Below are 5,859 nucleotides of genomic sequence, written 5' to 3'. Positions count from 1 at the left end.
TCTTCACACTATTTGGCTTTATGTAATTCTGTGACTATGACATAAACAATTTCCCTTGGGAAAATCCCATAATATTTCATCACATCAGTGCTCCTCAAACATCAACTGTTTGATAGTTTTTTTTTTTTTTTACGAGTCATTCGTGGATGGCTCTCTCCTTCTTTTCCTCTCTACCAAACCCTAGCCGTTATGACTCGAGGCTTTATCAATGGTGCAAATCACCATCACTATGCAAATCTTCATCTTCTGCCTATTGTTGTCTTACAACAACAAAAAATATTTTTCATCATCATAAGTACGATAATCTATATAGTGAGGAAATTTGCTTTATATCATTGTAAATTGTATTACCAATAACGATGAAATTAATTTATATGCCCTTCAACAATTAAATTTACAAAATCGTCTATCTGGTCTAAATAAGGTTAAACATAGTACCTTACCATTAACTAGGTAGCTTACCCACGCTCTCCGCCGCCGGAGAGAGAGAAAGAAAGGCAATTTGTAAATTACTAAACAAACGAGAACAAAATTGTAATTTAAAAGATGACGGCAAAACTGTAATTATGACATAAGTGAAGGCAGAATCGTCATTTTCAAGAATAGGGGACAAAATTATAACTCACACTTGACGGTAAGACTGTAATTATGACGTAAGTGATGATAGAATCGTCATTTCCGGAGGGGCTTATGAACAATAACGGGCTGCACCTACTTTACTATATAGGTAAATTTCTGTAATTTATGTTAAGACGAAGTCACTGCCACTTGAAGAGCCTCAAGTAGAAATGTACAATCATGATTATTGCTAAACGATTCTATGCACAACTTGTGCACAGTAGATGTAATTTGCACCCCAAAAACCCTTGTCAAACTGCATAAGCTCATAGCAAAATAATGTCGGATGGTACTTCTCAAGTTCTCATGTCAAAATTTAGACAGAAGCATATAATAATAGAGCCGCAAATGAGGGGAAAACTTCTACCCATTCCCGTTTGGCAACTCTCCACTCTTTGCAGCTCTTTTCTGCAAGTCTGCTTCATAATGCTGAAAAGCAGCATCTAGAGCCTGCATTAGAATGATATTTCCATGAGATCCCTTCACCATTAAGATTTTTCGTTTTCTTTTCCTCTAAATAACACAGCAACCACATCACCAAAGACTAAGCAGTATGTAAGTCATTAAAGATTTTCGAACTTAGTTGGTCACCAGCAATATTATTATAAAATTACAAACTTAAAATTTCAAACGATAAACATGAGATAGTTCGAACAATTATATTCAAATTCTCCAATCAAAACAGAAAATGGAGGAAATCAGACCTGATGCATTGGACGAACAAGGAGGGAGACCTGATGCCTGAAGTCTGACTGCACAGCTTCCTTAATCTCCTACAGAAAATCAACTAATACATTACTCACACACACAAAAGACCATCATTTTTACCAAGGGGAATTTAGAACATGACGAAATATATCTGCCCTAGGTAAAATGCAAGAAAAAGAGTTGGGAACTTAGAACATGAAGAAATACATCTGCCCTATGTCAAAAGCAAGAAAAAACTTGAGAAAAAATTTGTTCTTTTCTGGACCAAAAAAGCAATTAAGGTTTTTCCAATATCCAGCTTTTCCTTGTAAGGCCATCTCCAACCCTTGGTCTAAAACTCATAATAGGTTTAAATTTTGTAAAAGTTCGTCTCCAACCCACTATCCAAGTTGAGCTAAAATAGGATTTACCTAAACTGTGTCCTATATTGACTGAACCAAATAGGACCAAACCTATAATTTATGAGTTGAGTGGGTGTGGGCCACTTGTCAGATTTTATTGATATAAAATAATTATGTGTGATATAATATGATTAAATAATGATTCAATTATTAAAATAAATTGGGATTCTCTCCATGTGTGATTAAATGGTAATATAAAATGATTAAATAGGTTTGAGTTTTGCCTCAATGGGTTGGAGATGCAAAACCTATATGAATAATTATAGGTATGGGTGACCTAGAATTTGAATAAAGGTTTGGGTTTTAGACCAATTGTTGGAGATGCCCTAACATAGTTAAGGTGCTGTTAGAATGAAGATGTGGTGCTGTAACTACCATTCTCCAAATGGATAAAGATAGACAATTAACACATTAAAACAAACCAGCACTCCCACTGCTAATCACACTATAGGTGTGGGATGTGATGTGTTGATCTTTATATGACACAGGTGGATGCTCCACCAGAAAAGATACCTCTAGCTGTCGATAAATTTGTGACATGGCATCCTTCAGTCTTCCTATCTGCATAAGAATAACTTTTAATTCACACTCAAAACGATTATAAAAAACAATATACAAACCAATAAGGAAAATAAATTGAAATAATGCATGTAACAATGTTCATGTCTTGGGATTTCCTTACTGTCATTTAAACCAACAAGGTGTTTGCTCTACCTCAGTCTATTGAAAAAATAGGTTCTGGGAAAAATTGGATTCATTCTTAGTCCAGTAGTATACTACTATATTGATACTAAAAGATTATAAAACAAAAAGATTATAAAGCAAACAATTTACAAACCAATAAGTTGAAATAATGCATGTAGCAATGTTCATCTCTAGGGATTTCCTTATTATCATTTAAACCAACAAGGTGTTAGCTCTACCTCAGCCTAGGAAAAATTGGAATCATACTTGCTCCAGTAGTACACTACTTTATTGATACTAAAAGATAATCAAGGTACCTCCTCTCATCATACAATACTTCCATTTCACTTAGATAAGAAGGATCCTTCTCATTGGAGATAAGGCCAAAACTATAAATTCTTAATAGGGAATACAGATTAGTCTAGCAAAGATATGAATTCACATCACACAAACCAACCTTAACATACAAAGAAGAAGTTGTAATTGGATAGGAAGACCAAAAATGCCTCAGTAGTTCTTGAATAGACGTCCAATGCTGGAATAAGAAAATGGTATTAAAATCATGAGATGTCAAAAGTAAAAATAAAATCAAAAATCTAACGCACCAGCTCATAATAAGTTGACTCGAAAACAAAATAATGCAAACATGCTATTTAACGAAAAAAAAAAAATAGCTAAAATAAGCTGACATCCACTCACATGTAAGAGTTCCTCTTTAGTTCTGTTTGGCAACCCATCCAGAATACTCTCACGAGGATTCTTCCCAAGTTGATATTTGGTACTTGAAATATTCTGGGTGAGCCCTTAAAACCTAACGCACAGAAATACACAGCAAAGTTCTCTTACAATCGATACACAAAATATAAATAAAGAACTTTGTTAATTGATATATGAATACAGACACAAAATTACTTTTATTATGTGAGTGTGTGTGTGTGTGTGTGTGTGTGGGGCTCCTCTCTTAGCCCTTGGATCAATTTACTTAAATCTAAAGAACCACAACTCAATTCTTTCCTAACAAGGGTTATAACCTACGCGTTAACAAATAACAAAAAGAATAAGAAAAAAAAACAATAGAAGACGTCTTCTCCTCTTCTCCTCCTCTGTTGCTCGCGCACAGACGTCTACTCCTCTTTCTACCTTTTATGCAAAGTGTTAAGCAACCAACTTTGAAAACAATGGTCTCAGTTCTATCTTTAAATGGTTTCTCCCTATTATATCTTTGAATGGTCTCTCATGCAATCAGATTAACAATGTTCTGAGGGATATCTTTGACAACAAGAAAAAAAATCCCCACAGCCTAGGATTCGATATTGAAGCCAGAAAAGGCAAAATCATCAAATGTTGGAGAAAAAATAGAGATCGAACAAACCTTGGAGAGATTAAGAGTGACAGAAAATTGATGAGACGTCATGTGCGTGGGTTGTTTTCCAATTGTTTTTGGTGCGAGAACACAGCAGAGGAGAGGAGAAGACCTCTGTGCGCGAGCAACAGAGGAGGAGAAGACGTCTTCTATTGTTTTTCTTTTTAGAGCGGAGCTCTAAGAGAGGAGCCCCGCACTTTAATTTTAGTGCGGAGCTCTGCTCTGGACAGGAACTGCGCACGCGCGCGCGCGTGTGTGTGTGTGTGTCTGTGTCTATGTTTGAGGGGTCATCAGCAGAGCATCCTTTTGTAAGAAAAGTGAGAACCCCCTCAGTCTGGCCCGCAATATAATGATCAGATCTATTCATATTCATATATCAAGTCCTCCTTCAAGGATCACTTTGCCAAAACATATGTTCCAATAATACAAATGCATAGCAGGATTGTAGGAGTAAGAGCACTATCACTTTTCTTAAAAAGATGTCCTCTGTTTTGATGTCCATGCCAATACAATATGTGTGTGTATGTGCACCAGCGTGTGTATGTAAGTGTGTTGAACATGTGATATTGCAGAAGAAGTGCAACAAAGAATGTATTACCATAAGAGCAACTTCTGGTTTAACCGTTGAATTGCTCAATCCAAAGCTCTTAATTTTAGATATTGACTCCTTTAAGGAACCATATGCTTCCTCAGTAGTCAGCTTGCGTTTTGTTTGCTCAGTCCCAGTACGTGACTCATCCAAAGTTCTAAGAGCATTAGCTTGTTGTGTGTCAAAGTAGTCTCGAGGATCCTGTTTTTGAATACAACATTTAATGTCTGCACTATCAGAAGAAAGAAGAAAGTGATATGAAAAACATATGAACATAAAAATTGTTGGCAGGACATTGATGACTATGTTAACCTTGATACATAATGGAGCAACTGGATGATCATGAGATTCACGAAGGTCATCTATCTCAGTCATCCGAGTAATCCTATCAAGTCTCTTCTGTGCAGCACTGTCACTAGGATCTGCAAATAACCAGCAAAACATAAGCACAGATGCTCTACCATGTAAAAGCAAACAAAATGGGAGGACCATACTAACCCTCTCTTGACAGCATAAGTGCCTCTGCTATACTTCTGGGATCTTCTGGGTCCGCATCTGCAGTCAAGTTTACAAATCAAATTTATCTACCTAAAATGGTAAAAGAAAAGTAAGAAGACTAAACAAAATTACATAATTTGTTATCTAAGTCAAAACTCTGTATCCTTTAAAACACGGATCAATAGCAAGCAGCTTCCCACATAACGAGAGTGGCATTAGCAATCAGTCCCCTTACTACTTATAACACATTTTACACACTCTTCTTGCTTGCCTTTCCAAAAGCAACCCTCAATAATTAAAGTCACAAATTGTCATTCTCTTTAAACTGCTTCTTGGTAAGATCATATCCGTGTTTTAAGTTTTTCCTTCTATAAGTTCTCTCTCCTCTACCTTCAATGAGCTCTCTTAACAAGTTGGTTCCCTTTTCTATAACACTTAAACGGATAGAACTTTATAAGGTAACAAGCAGAACTGAGCAAGGAAAATTACTAAGAAATGTGCAATGATGGACAACGATAAATCTGAACATAAAGATATTAAACCCATGTACGATTCAGTCTCAAATTGTCTTCGCCAATTCTCCAAATCCAACATTACTTGACTACAAAATATCGCCAAGATTCATCCCTGATGCATACAGTGAAAAAGGATTTGGAAATACCTGAATCAATTCCTAGAGACGTCAATGCTTGAATTTTTGTTATGTTTATTGGGTTTTGGTCATACAGTTGAAATCCAATTCATTGTCAAGCCACCCAAGAAAAAAATCAGTTCATGTAGGCATAAGTGGAACTGGGAGAAAAACGAGTCTATAAATAATTCTTCTTTTATCATATAGCTTAACTGACTGAGATTTGAGAAGTATCATCTTTTTCCATATAGGAGAGCAGATGACAGAGAAGTGGGAAGGCAATGGCACGGAATAGGAAAGGATAAGTTCTGTAAGGAAGAGGAGAGAGAGAGAGAGAGAGAGAGAGAGAGAGAGAGAGAGAGAAGAG

At 36.1% G+C, this 5,859-nt stretch overlaps 1 pseudogene across 1 annotated transcript in view; it reads right to left on the bottom strand.

Annotated features, from left to right (window-relative positions):
• Window positions 1-629: 629 nt before the first annotated feature.
• The window catches only part of LOC101303127, a 10,174-nt pseudogene continuing 4,944 nt past the window's right edge, over window positions 630-5,859 (bottom strand). Inside the window, exons 14-21 of the transcript XR_184691.1 lie at window positions 4,862-4,918; window positions 4,676-4,785; window positions 4,359-4,564; window positions 3,111-3,222; window positions 2,869-2,946; window positions 2,241-2,288; window positions 1,323-1,391; window positions 630-1,068 (exon numbers count right to left, since the gene is read on the bottom strand). The product of XR_184691.1 is annotated as a probable RNA polymerase II transcription factor B subunit 1-1-like (transcript). The remainder of the gene's footprint in view (window positions 1,069-1,322; window positions 1,392-2,240; window positions 2,289-2,868; window positions 2,947-3,110; window positions 3,223-4,358; window positions 4,565-4,675; window positions 4,786-4,861; window positions 4,919-5,859) is intronic.

The sequence above is a fragment of the Fragaria vesca genome, linkage group LG5 (assembly GCF_000184155.1).
Source record: "Fragaria vesca subsp. vesca linkage group LG5, FraVesHawaii_1.0, whole genome shotgun sequence".
Taxonomy (NCBI): domain Eukaryota; kingdom Viridiplantae; phylum Streptophyta; class Magnoliopsida; order Rosales; family Rosaceae; genus Fragaria; species Fragaria vesca.
This window is presented reverse-complemented; position numbering and strand designations above follow the sequence as displayed.